This window comes from Equus caballus, chromosome 1 (assembly GCF_041296265.1).
Source record: "Equus caballus isolate H_3958 breed thoroughbred chromosome 1, TB-T2T, whole genome shotgun sequence".
Classification (NCBI taxonomy): Eukaryota; Metazoa; Chordata; class Mammalia; order Perissodactyla; family Equidae; genus Equus; species Equus caballus.
The window spans coordinates 104776699-104787884 of record NC_091684.1 but is presented as its reverse complement, the minus strand read 5'-3'; positions in this window follow the sequence as shown (position 1 = coordinate 104787884).

The following is an 11186-nucleotide window of genomic DNA, read 5'->3' as shown; positions in this document are numbered from 1 at the left end:
AGAATTCTTTGCCGTGTTGCTCAGAGGCCCATCACTGAGGGGAGGAGAGGGGAGGGAATTGAGCAAGTGAGCACCTGTCCTTGCTTTGCCTGGAGCATCTCCACCTTTGTCCCTCTCCTACTTCAGAGTGTCACATGATTGTATCTTACGAGGACTATGCTGTCGCTAAAAAGAATTTGGAAGCCACCCTCCTCGAGATCCTTCTGGAGAGAATTCCAGGTTGCCCCAGCGGGTGCCTGCTAGCCACCTTCTTCCTTTATCTCATTGAGCAGGGTCCAGCGGGCAGGTATTGTTCCCTTATCACTGCCTGAGGGGGCTAAACTCCCCAGGGCCCCTGACTTGGGGCCTTAGGAGCCTCAGGGCCTGTGGATCACAGTTCATCAGTTTTACACTGGGCACCCTGTGACAGAAGCCTGGCTAGGAGAGGGGACGACCTGTGGGGGGAGCAGGGCCTGATGGGTAAGGCCAGGGGAGGATGGGGCTGTGAGGAGGTTCCCACCTTCCCAGCAGGGGTCCGGGGAGAGGCAGCCAGCCAGCCAAGCCTCTCTTTATCCTTGGATTTGGGGATTTGGGGCTAATCTGGGAGGCTCCAGAGAGCAACCATACTCCCATGTCACCCTCACCCCGGCGCTCCCATTGTCCCTTCAGAGTGCTTTCTAAACCCTTCTCTCCAAACCTCTTCCCGACTCTCAGGCACCTCCCACAAAGCCTTGGGCAGCAGCACCCACACCTGGTTTTAGTCGAAATGTCCATACTACGTACGTCCCTGTGTGCGTAGAAGGGCACACAGCAAAATGGGGCTGGGGTTTTCTCTGAAAGCGTGGGATTTGAGAACTTTTTGTTCTCTTCTTTTGGCTTCCCTGCACTTTCATAAATATCTACAGTAACTTTTATAGTAAAATAATGAAACCTTTAACATGCAGAATTGAATAAAGCATGCCCACACTTCGCCTTCTTGTCCAGAACATCCGGCGTCCATCGTGAACACTGCCGGGCAGATGGGGCTCCTGCTGCCGCATCCCACGGCAGGGCCCGTCCATTCCTGGCTAGGCCGATTGGGGAAATCCTCCTTTATATGACAGGCAAACGGAGTCTGTGGGCGAGAGGAGGAGCTCGAAGCGATTTGGTGGTGACATATTGGGTCACGCTGGGACAGGATCCCAGCATGGCCAGCCCTTCTCATTTTCCCAGTTATTGGGGTGGCTCTGCTGCCTGCCAGCCACTGGTCGGTTTATTGACTCCTTTCTGCCACCTCTGTGTCTTCTGCCCGCCTCCAGTGCCCAGCCAGTGCTACCCACACTCGGGCACCAGATAGGTGCTTTGGGTGCAATCTGATCTGCTAGACATTCATTGAGCACCTGCTGCATACTGGGCCCTGGGGCCTCCAGCTGAGTCCCTTGGAGCTTGTCCTCAGGAAGCGGGCGACCACCTCTAATAGAGTGGAAGGAGATACCTGACCTGAGACATGCCAGAATCTTCTGGATCTGTGCCGTCCCATGTGGCCTTGCAGCTCCAGCAGGCTCCTGCCTTCTTTCTCCCTCTTGATCCAGAAAAGTACAACAATCACTTATCATGACTTCTTATTGAGTTTTCCAGTCAGTTTTGTCATCCAGAAGAGGGTTTCTCAACCTCGGCACTATCGACATCTTGGGCCGGATCATTCTTCGCTGTGCATCGTAGGATGTTTAGCAACGCTAGGAGCCAGTAGCACCCCCACCCCCATTAGGACAAACAAAAATGTCCCCAGACATTGCCAAATATCCCCTGGGGGGCAAAATTGCCCCCAGCCGAGACCCACTGATCAGGAATGAGGAATGGGAAGGGAGGGAGCCGGTGGGTGTGCCAGGGGGCGAGGCAGCAGGAGTTGTCTGCTGGGAACTGTGCAGGGAGACAGCCGGCAATGACAGAGAAAACGCCCAAACCCCAAACCACCTGGCAGGGCAGTGCAACAATGAGGCCATTTAGCGTTCGGTGCAAAGCATCTTAAATGTCTCCTCGACGTCTGAGGACGTGGCTGGATCAAGGCAGGGAGCAATCTTGTTGATCTCTCCGTTTGTAAGGTGGGGAAGTGGGTGAGACAGCTTCACATTAAATATGTATTTAGAAAGCAGGTTGGTGGTTGCTTGGGGAAGGGGCCAGGTGGCAGAGGGAAGAAACGTGGAGTGAAGGATATGTTCATTTTCTTGATTGTGGTGATGGTTTCATGGGTGTAGACAAATGTCAAGACAGCTCAAGTTACATACTGTAACTACGTACAGTTTCTAGTGTGTCAATTAGACTTCAATAAAGCTGTTTTTAAAATGTATTTGTATGAAGTTTTAGTGCTTGAAAGGTATCATTTTGAAAATTTATTAAGGTGAAGTAGCCCATTTCTTGACTGTGGCAGATAAATGGGGAGGTCACTGTCGTGCTTAAAAAGAAAACAGGAAAAAAGGAGAACAGGATCATGGGCCTCCAGGCCGAAGGAAGAGAGGAGGGCAGGGGCTGCCGAGAACATTCTGCTCAGGCGCCCGTCCCTCTGTGAGGCCGGCGAGAGTCCATCTGCGGCTTGGAGGAAGCGCTGGCGAGTTTTTCCGGCAGATGATGCTATCAAACCAATGTGTCTGGAGTGGTATTATCAGGGGCTTGGGAAAATACAATAAACGGAGTGCTGGCTGCCAGGCAAGGAACAGATGAGTCTGGAAATTACAGGCTCCTCCACTAACTTTAATCCCTAAAGCAAACCTTGCTGGGGAAGGAGTCAGTTAAGACATGGAGGAGGGCGGTGCTGTCCCTCCTCTGGGCCTGGCGCGCCTGGGGAGCAGAGGCCAGCTCGGGAGCCGCCTGCACTGGAAAGGCTCCAGCACCACTCGTGCCCGACGGGGTACACTGGACGCGGAGCGGGGTGCCGAGATGCCGGGAGGGAGCACTGGGGGTGGCAAGCAGTGACAGGCCTCTCTCCCATGGTCCAAGTGTTTGTAGCTGAGGGAGACCTCCCCGAGGTTCTCAGGAGCCCCTGGGTGAGGCAGGGGAGCGAGGAGAGGACTCATGATGGCGATAAGCGATGTGTGACAATAAAAACCTTGTGGAGTGTGCACGGGGCATTTCATTCCTTCATTCCTCGGCTGTTGACTGAACACCCGCTGAGTGCAGGCCCTCCTCCAGTGCTCCAGCTGTGGCGAGGGGGGCAGACAGCAGGTAAATAAGCCAGTTTATAGGAGAAGGTCGGATCGTCGTAAGTGCTCTGGAAGAAAAATGATAAGGAGGGAAATGTGGTCGTGCCTGGGGAGGCGAGAGCTACTGTCCCCCTGGTGGTCAGAGAGGGCCTCTTGGAGGAGGTTATGTTTGAACCGAGGCTCAAGAAAGAGGCAAGGAAATGCATAAATGCATCAAATCAACCCAATGTACGCTTGAAACTTACACATTGTTATATGGTAATTATATCTCAATTTAAAAAGACTCGGATTATACTATTTAAAAAAGAAAGAAAGAAGTAAAGATGTGGAGAGAGGGCGTCCCGGGCAGGGGAGACCGGGAGGACCCAGGCCTGGGGTGTGCGCTCACGACCTTGGAGAGCAGACCCTCTGGGAGCGGAGCGAGGTGGGAGCTGAGGAGGTGGGGTAGGCGAGGGCTGGGTCGTGGAGACTGTGGCAGGCCCATGGGGATGTTGAGCTGAATCTCAGAGCAGTGGACAGTTTTTGGAGAATTTTACTAGTTTGCACTTTTAAAGGGCCCCTCGGACTCTCATGGGGAGAAGACACACAGGGGCTCAGAGGGGGCGCCCACAACAGCCCTACATTAGAGACCCTCCCATGTGATGTGTGGGTGGTGGACCGGCTAGGGGAAGTCGAGTGACTTTCATAACCCAGCAAGCAGGTTTCTGGGCTCCTGAGCAGGCCTGGGAAGGATGGGGTACCACCCACTGCTCTGGGATGCTGGAGCCTCTGCAGGCTGTGAGCTGACCGGGGCCGCCAGGCCTGGGGTCCCACTGCCCAACCGCGTGGCTGGGCTCAGGGGCTTCTCCGCCAGCCACACCTACGTGGACAGCGTTCACAGAGGACTTGCTGACAAGGGACACTTCGAGCCAACAGTGGGAACTCACAGAGTGCCCATTCGCTCGTTCTGTGACTCTGCTGAGCGCTTTATGCTGATGGCCTCGTTTTGTGCTCATAACAACCCCAAAGCCGGTACTATTGTTATCCCCATTTTACAGATGGGGAAACTGAGGCCTCGAGAGCCTGCTGGGAGTCACAGTGAGGAAGAAGAAGATCCAGGGTTTGAACCTGGGGAGCGAGAACAGAAAGCCTGCTCACTCAGTGTTCTGCCTCCGGAAGAGGGGGCGCCATGGCTAACTCAGACACCCATTCCCCCAGGCTCTGGGACGACGCGGCTCAGATGGGATTCACATCCGACTTTTTCTTGGACAAGCCTCGTTCCCCTGCGTTCTCCCAGGAGCACATGCTGGTGTTTCTATAACGGGTGTGCCACAGAGCCACTGAGCTGCCCCTCCCCACACAGACGTTACAGGAGGCCGTCTAGTGTGCTGGTTACCAGCCCAGCCCCAGGGTCAAATCCAGCTCTGAAACTCACTGGAATGACTTAACCTCCTGGGGCCTCAGTTTCCTTGTCTGTAAAGTGGGGTAAAGGCTCCTCAGCTCATCAGGTGACACCTGTAAAGCACGCAGCACAGCGCCTGGCCAGCAACGATGGCCACCGTGATTAAATCACATCCTCCTTCCTTCTGAGGCAGGAAGGCTGTTCCGGTGGGCTGACCTTGGAGGTTTTTCTAACTTTTCCACTTTGGCCTAACCCCAAGCTTTCATGGGTGAAATCTCTGCCCTCACTGTGGCTCTCCTTCTGGTGGTGATAGGTTGTTTTTTTCCCAGGCAGGAGAGCTGCCAGCCTCCTTGCACTGCTGTCTGCGCTCAGAGCAGCCTTTGGTGTGGCCTGGTCCCTGGGTGGCCCACGAGGTGCCTTGTACCCATTTGCAAGCTGCCTGCTCCTTTCACCTCTCGCCTCTGAGGATGGAGGTGAGCAGACAGTCTGCCGAGGGAGCCCTTCCCAACTTGTTCACATCGGGATGCAGAGAAGAGATGGGCAGCCCTCCGGGACAATAGGACCAGGCTGATGGGGGCTGGTGGGGCCTTGTGGGCAGCTGCCACCCCAAATCCTGATGCCTGCTTGGTGCCTAGAGGCTCTGGAACCCATTTCAGGCACACTAGTGGGCTGTGCTCTCTAAGGGGCGCCTGGAGATCTGGCCACATGGGGGACGTGTAGCTTTGCTGTGTCCCAACGCTGGCCCCATCATTGTGCTCGCTAAGTTCCCTCCTCATAGGGTCCTGTAGGGCTGATCTTTCTGACCTGCTCGTTTTTAGAGAGAAGAAATAATTTCCAGATAGTGTTCTAGGAAGACTGCTCTCCTGGGAACGGACCGGGCTCTCCGTCACTGACACAGGTCTCTGCTCTGAACCTTGTACATGCCCTTTACTGAAAGAGAACTTCTGCGGCCTCCCCAATGCTGACTAAGGCCAATTATTTTTGTTATAGTAGGTATACATTCCTTCTGACAGCTCTCACGCAACCATTAATCCAAAATGACTCAAACGTCAAAACTAGATAGAGGGGCCGGCCCCGTGGCCAAGTGGTTAAGTTCGCGCACTCTGCTTCGGTGGCCCAGGGTTTTGCCGGTTTGAATCCTGGGGGCGGATATGGCACCGCTCATCAGGCCACGCTGAGGTGGCGTCCCACATGCCACAACTACAAGGACCCACAACTAAAAATACACAACTATGTACTGAGGGGCTTTGGGGAGAAAAAGGAAAAATAAAATCTTTAAAAAAGATAAAAACTAAATAGAAAAATACATAGGGAGCAATCTTGCTCCTGCCTTGGCCCCTTCCACGTGGTTCCCCTCCACACTCCAGTACGAATTTTTATTAGATCTGATTTATCCTTCTGGCAAGAAGAAAAAAGTTATACACACACACACACACACACACACACACACACACACACCTCTCTATTCTCCTACTTCCCTTTTTTTAATTTTTTATTTTTCCTACTTCCCTTTTTATCAAAAGGAAGCATATTACAATTTGGTTTTTTACTTGGCAATACATGCTGGAGATATTTACACAATAAATATAAACAAAACTACAAACCCAACACAACTCAAAGTGACAGCATTGGTTCAATGGGAAGGATGACGTTTTTTGGCTGAAACCAAATCGCCCCTCGTGCCGATACGGGACTGACCAATGGGAGCAGACCCCCTGAGCGGGACAGGTCTGTGGATGCTGCCATGTGCTGGGCGATGACTCAGTTCTGCCACTACTTTTCTCTATTTGAATTGCTGCAAGACTTCTGTTTGCACAGTGGGCTCTTACATCATTTGGCCTTCCTTGGCTTCAACGCATCATTTACGCATTAAATCTGCCTCTGCTTTTTTCTCGTTAGCCAGCAGCAATTAAAAAGGGCCGCTTGGTGCCAACACAATCATAAACACAAACGCAAACTTGGGCAGTGAAATCCTGTGTCAACAGTAGAGTGTAAGGTGGTCACACCGACAGTAACGATGATGAAAATAATCGTAATGGTTAACATTTCCTGAGTCCTTGCTATGAGCCGGCACCGTGCTAAGATCTGTAAAGGCAGGGTCTTTTATAATCCTCCAAACCACCCTGTGAAGTAAGTGCTACCCATTTTACAGAGGAGAACATTTAGTCTTAGACGGATTAAATAACTTGCTCAAGGTCACATGTACAGGAAGTGGTACAGTCAGAATTTGAACCCGTGTCAGGCCAACTGACCTCAGTGACCACTGCAAGGGCTAGTGGATGGGGCAGGAAGCTTACTGTGTTCTTTGTCATCAGCTCCTGGCCGTAATTGCTCACCTTGGCTGGGCCCTGCTGGACCGGGCTAGGCGGTATATACAGGCACTGGGCAGAAGGCGGAAGGGGAGTGCGGGGGTCACAGTCCCTCGTGGGGCCCGGACACTCTGGGGAGCCTCTCCTGGAGTCCTGGGTGAAAGTGTGCCAAGCCTGGCAGGTGACCCTGCCTCCTCTCTCTCCATATCAAAGCGAGTAAACACGCACACGCCAAAAATACCATTTAGAAGATAATGATCTATGTCCATGACTGTAACAATGACATGTTGTCAGGCTCTGGTAAAGGACAGAGAGTTCTGAATGTTCCTGTACCATCCGTGGCCGTCTGCGCTGGGCTGGGGCTGGCCAGGGCTCAAGACGAAGTGCAGACTCTGTGACCATCACTCCCCTATGGCCTTCCACCTCCCTCTCTCCTGCCCTGCCTCACTTCATCTCCCACCCCCTCTCCTGTCACCACCCGTTAGCTCATTGACTGACCCAGGCCTGTCTTATTCCCTGTTGCAGCCTCAGCCAGTAGCTCCAAGTTCAGCAAAGACCGGGTGGGCAGGTAGGCCTGGAGCTGGAGGCCCAGCCCAAGCGTAGTTAGCGTGTCATGGAGGTATCTGAGCTTCATATGCTTCCTGGGCAACAGGCTTATTAATAGATCGACAACCCAGTGGAGTCCTATAGGCGGCTGGCTGCCACCCTCCTGAACGGCCGCCCAAGGGTGGGTTTGGCCCTCCAGGACCAGGACCCCCAGGGCTGCCCAGGCTGCTCACACGAAGGTTTCCATAGCAAGTGCCTGGGTCCGGAGACCCCCTCCTGGTGAGGGTCCTGGGAGGCACCCACCATTCCAGTGTCCGCCTCACCTGCCTCTGCTCCAGGTCTGAGAACACTAACACCTCCCCCCTTACCCCCACTAGGTCCCAGGAAGCCCAGCCCTTTTGGTTAAACCTCTTACCCCACATAGCAATTTGGTTTCTGTTTTCCTGGATCAGTACAATCAATTGTAAAAACTAAGTCAGCCTGTCCCTTTGGCTCCAGTGATGCCAGGCACTGTTGGAGCTGCAGAAATGCTGGTCCCACTGTGCACTTCCCAGTGCGGTCTTTACTTGGCTCACCGTGATTAGATTTGCGTGTTCTTTTTATCTGGATTCGACTTCCAGAGAATCCAACCCCTTCCTATTTAAAAATGTGGTTTCTTGCATTACAGAAGCCATATTTATATAGGCACCATGCACCCTACCCCTGAGCCTTGCTAACCTCATCTCATCTCCCACAGTCCTCCGCCAGCTCACTTGGTTCCAGCACACTGGCCTCCCTGTTGTTTCTCTATCTCTCTACCACAGGGCCTTTGCACAGGCTGTTCCCTGTATTTGGCTTTTTTTTTTTTTTGAGGAAGATTAGCCCTGAGCTAAAATCTGCCACCAGTCCTCCTCTTTTTGCAGAGGAAGGCTGGCCCTGAGCTAACATCCATGCCCATCTTCCTCTACTTTATATGTGGGATGCCTGCCACAGCATGGCTTGCCAAGCAGTGCCATGTCTGCACCCGGGATCGGAACAAGCTGACCCCAGGCCACCAAAGCAAAACGTGTGAACTTAACCACTGTGCCACCAGGCTGGCCCATGGCTGTTTTTTTTTAAAGGACTATTTTGGTGGTTCTTACCCTTGGAAACACATCTGAATCGCCTAGAGATTTTTTTGGTTTTTTTGAGGAAGATTAGCCCTGAGCTAACATCTGCTGCCAATCCTCCTCTTTTTTGCTGAGGAAGATTGGCCCTGAGCTAACATCAGTGCCCATCTTCCTCTACTTTGTATGTGGGACACCTGCCGCAGCACAGCTTGATGAGCAGTGTGTAGATCTGTGCCCAGGATCTGAACCAGAGAACCCTGGGCCGCCAAAGCAGAGCATGTGAACTTAACCACTGCACCACCGAGCCAGCCCCCTGTTCTCTCTATTTGGACCTCTCTTCCATGACACCGACGTGCTTTAGCTGGCTCATCTCTCAGGACATTGCTCAAATGAATGTTGCCTTCACTGCCGACAGTCTGCTAAAATGAAGACGTTGCAACCCCCACCCCCCTTCCTTGTTTCCTTTTCCTCTACAGCATGTGCACCATCGGACACAGTCTATATACTCCTTCTTTGTTTGCCTGTTGCCTTTCTCCCCTCATAAGACTATCAGCTCCACGTGGGCAAGGAGTTTTGTCTGTTTTGCTCACTGCCGTATCTGCCGGGGCTACAACGGTGCCCAGTGTGTAGTAGGCTCCATAAATACTTGTTGAATGAATCATTTCATTGCAGAAAACTTGAATCTACATGAAAACACAAAGAGGAAATAAAAGATGCCTAGAATTGCCAACCCCTCCACTGAGCTCCCCGCCTCTGGAGGCATTCAAGTGGAAGCTGAGCGTCCATTTGGTGAGGGGTTGTGGAAAGGATGTATGCCCTGGGTGGAGGTGGAATTCTCGCTCTTGGGAAAATTCTGGGATCCTGCAAAATGTTCCCCACCGCCACAAGTCATTCTCTGCCATTTAGAGCCACTGAGCAGCACAGGGTCTTTTCTTGGCCCTCGGGACTGGGCCAGGAGTCCTACAACCCAGAAGGCCAGGGAAACTGGGTGGAGTGAAGTCACCTATCGCAGTCAAACAAGACTGTGCCAGGAAGGAACACGGCAGAGACCTTTGCAGTGTTCAGCCGACTGTGACCAAGGTGGGTGGCATGAAGCTGGACCCTCACTGGCCGGCTGATCTGAGGAATGAGGCCGTCCCCACATCCTTGGATGTGTCCCCCTCTACCTGCCTCCATGTCTGGCATTCCATGCTTAGAGAGACTTAGGTTTCTGCTCTGAGAGTGCCCCTGGGAGGGTGGGGCATTCTGCCATCTCGGCCACATAAACCGGGTCTGAGTTTGCACATAAGCCAAGAACGGGGCCCGAGGGGAACCTGCAGCAGAGGGGCGCTGCCAGGAAAGCAGGCAGCCTGAGGGGCTGTTCTCCAGAGGGGAGCCCTCGGATGGGAGCGCTCAGGACGCAGCTGTGACCTCCCAGGTAAACCCCAGCGCAGGCCCTGGAGCCGGTTATCTGGGACAGGAAGTGCCTGTGAGAAGTACAAACCGAAGCAAAATCCCCTCTCAGTAGCTGCGTGATTTCTCCAAGGGCTCGGTGTTTGCAGAAATGGGGTTACTAGGGCACCGCAGCTCCGGGGCGCACTTGGGGAACTCCTTGAGGGTTCACTTGGGACGGGTCGCCTGGGGGATCACAGTTACGGCAAACACGCAGCACGCGAGCCAAGACTCGCTTGTCCCAGCCCACGGCAGACATCGCTAACCCGTCCCCACACGGCCGTGGATTCCTTCTCCCCATGGGGTTCCAGACTGTCACTGCCAGCCCCTCCGAATTCACATGCCACATGAATGTCATGGTGGGGGATGAACCGTCCTCGAGGGGTTTCATCATCCCTGCCCTTCGGGAATCATAAGGTTAGGATTCCTCAGATGAGGGGACCGAGGCGCAGGGAGGGTGTGAGACCTGGTCAAGGTCACACGAGGTGTTAGTGGGGAAAGGCCGGTCTGGAGCTCTGGTCTGCCCAGTCCAGGCCCAGAAGCTGTCATCTGTGACTGGACAGTTGGTCCAGGAGACAGAACGGGCATATGTGTCCCCACGCCCACACACCCAGCGGAAGAAGACATTCTAGCCCCACACGTCAACAGGTGCAAATGTGAAGTCCCAGGGTACCTGGGTCGGCCCTATAACATCTGTGCCTTCGGTGCTCCGTGAGTCAGTGGGCAGATGTGGGGGAGGCCTGGTGCCTGGAACATGGCTGCTGGCCTGACATGTCCATTTGAGCCTTGTCCATGGTATGTGGTCAAGGCAAACTCCCCAGTCCCCTCAGACAGAGGCAGCCAGCTCAGTCCAGGGGGACAAGGCTTGCTTTAGGACGGTCCCCACTCTGGGCGGCGTCATCTTCTCTCTCTTAGCTGCAGATGTCCGCTCCATCGATGGGGAAGCTGACCTGGGGCTTAACTTTGCTGAGCCTCAGTCTCGTCATCCATAAACGGGGATAGCGATGCCGCTCCTGCTGAGATGTCCTAAGAATGGGATGGGCTAATTCTGCAGAACACTCGGCACGATGCCCTGCACACAGCAGGTGCCCAGGGAGGGCAACTGGGATCACCTGAGGACTTTTCCAGACCTGAGAGCCCAGCCTGTGACCCACACCTTCCCCTGGGAGACCGTCTGTCTCACGCCAGCTCTGTAGTCGCCGGAACCGAAGCACCTTGGCCAGGTCTGGAGGATGAGAAAATTGGTTTCTCCTGAATCTGAGGAAGGGCGAGAGAG